This window comes from Rhinolophus sinicus, linkage group LG12 (genome assembly GCF_036562045.2).
Source record: "Rhinolophus sinicus isolate RSC01 linkage group LG12, ASM3656204v1, whole genome shotgun sequence".
In the NCBI taxonomy this organism is placed as follows: domain Eukaryota; kingdom Metazoa; phylum Chordata; class Mammalia; order Chiroptera; family Rhinolophidae; genus Rhinolophus; species Rhinolophus sinicus.
Genome location: NC_133761.1, coordinates 26,925,908 through 26,928,341, shown reverse-complemented (window position 1 = coordinate 26,928,341; position 2,434 = coordinate 26,925,908). Strand labels below are relative to the sequence as shown.

Here is a 2,434-nt window from a genome sequence, read left to right as displayed (position 1 = left end):
TGTGTGATACATGGAAGGCAGAGTGAAGCAGCAGTCTTTATGCTCTGAAGTTCATGAGTGTGTTGGGTGCCGCCACAGCTCACGCATAGTCGGGGCTCATCTGTGGACTCTGTGATCTTGATGCCCCTATGGGACCCACTACGCCTCCAGCCCCACTGATCAACCTCCTCCTTCAGTTTCACACAGTTCTGGTCCAGGTGAAAGTGCAGCTCCATGGCAAAGGGCATCAACTTCTTTCTGCAGATTACCTATGTCATTGAGTTGCAAATGGTAAGGAATATGCAAATTAGTTTGTTCTTATGGGTCCCTTATCACTCAGAGTGGTTCTGTTTCTTTGAAGGAACCCTTTCTGATACAAATGAAGGCTTTGATATTTATAATGTTTAAATTTCATATTTGTTTGTTTGTTCTCAGTCCTTCACTGTAGCCTATGTCGTTCTCTTTAGATGCTGAATATGGTACCAATATATCTCAGGATTTCTCTGAGTTTCATGTCCTCTGCAAATTTGGTGAACAGGTCATCTATATTTGCAACCACATCATACGAGTATATAAAAACATTGTTTTTTTTAAAGACTTGTTAGCATATTTTTGGTAAGTTATATAATTATAATTATTCTTTTCCACAAAAATTGATGAGCGAATTTGTCAAAAACTTTGGTCATACTCAGATATTCTCTATTTACTATACTTTCATGATTCCACAAGTTACTAAATCTATCTGTGAGATTAAAAAAAGTTACTTTAAATCCAATTGTATAATGGGCAAGGACTTGAATAGATATTTCTCCAAAGAAGATATACAAAAGGCGCTCAACATCACTAATCATCAGGGAAATGCAAATGAAAACCATGCTAAGATATTGCCTCACACTTGTTAGGGTAGCTATTATAAAAAAACCCAAAAAAACGAAACAAAAAAAACACAAAAAAAACACCTAAACCAAAAGATAACAAGCATTGGTGAGAATATGGAAGGAACTGGGAATGTGAAATGGTATAGCCACTATGGGAAACAGGTATGGAGGTACCTCAGAAAATTAAAAATAGAACTACCATAATCCAACAATACCATTTTGGGTATATATCTGGAAAAACTGATATCAGGGTCTCAAATAGAGATATCTTTATTACCATATTCATTGCAGCATTATTCATAACAACCAAGGTAAGGAAACAACTTAAATGTTTATAGGTGTGTAAATGAATAAAGAAAATGTGATATGTGATACACACACACACACACACACACACACCACACACACTAGGGGGGGTGCCAAAAATATATACAAGTGGACACTTTGGTCAACATTGCTCAAGCAGTAGTTTGCCTTAATCAGAAGTGTCTGGACGCTGATGGTAACCACTTTGAGCACCTCTTGTAATTGTAGAAGTCAAACGTGACTTGTATTCATCTTTTGTGATTGGTGTATACTGAGTATTACAATTTTAATACAGTTTTCCTTTCTTAAAGTGTGTATACGTTTTTTGCACTCTCTGTATATAAAAATACACAATGGAATATTTTTCAACCTTAAAAAAGGAAGGAAATCTTGCCATATGCAACAACATGGATGAACCTGGAGGACATTATACTAAATGTAATAAGCCAGGCACTGAAGAAAAAAAATACTGTATGATTTCACTTATATAAGATATCTAAAATAGTCAAATTCATTAAAGGAGAAAGTAGAATGGTAGTTGCCAATGGCTTAGGGGAAAGGGAAGTGGGGAGTTATTCAATTGGTATAAAGTTTCAGTTATGCAAGATTAAAATATTCTAAGTTGTGCTGAGGGACAAGGTACAGCGTCTGAATCGCAGCCAGGACCGTCTTTGTCCACGCAGCCCAATGTGCTGACACCAGCCCCCAGTCGGCCTCCACAGCCACTAGGGAGTGCAGGTGGAGACTATCTCCCCCAGAGATGGGAGCATCTTCCCGAAGCCAGACAGAATTTCGTGGTGCACTATACGTGGATGCTTGAAGATTGAAAGAAATTGATTCCTCCCTGCACAGAAACATGCCCTTTAAGTTTTTTCTAGGCAAGCAGGAAGTGATCCGAGGCCTGGAAGAAGGGGTTGCCCAGATGAGTGTGGGTCAGAGAGCCGAACTGTTTCCCCAGAGTATGCCTATGGTGCCTCTGGGCACCCAGGTATCATCCCACCAAATGCCACTCTCGTCTTTGACGTGGAAGTTCTAAAGCTGGAATGACAGGAATGGCCTGGCCTGCTCCCTGAGCTCCCTGCTCTTGGACGTGCCATGGAGGGATCTGGTGTCCCCAGACACGCACACGCGAATCTGTAGGGACCTTTTCCTGATGTTCCCCTACACTCTTTGTGTAAACATCTACCCCTACTGAATGTGCTCTGTCACCCAGCTTGGCTCTTCCCCTTTCTCCTTGTTTGTGTGTTGACCTAAACTATATGCCATAAACC

General features: G+C 40.3%; 1 pseudogene; it reads left to right on the top strand.

Moving 5' to 3' along the window:
* Positions 1-213: 213 nt before the first annotated feature.
* LOC109457583 (peptidyl-prolyl cis-trans isomerase FKBP1A) lies at positions 214-2,210 on the top strand (annotated as a pseudogene).
* The last annotated feature ends 224 nt before the right edge of the window (positions 2,211-2,434 follow it).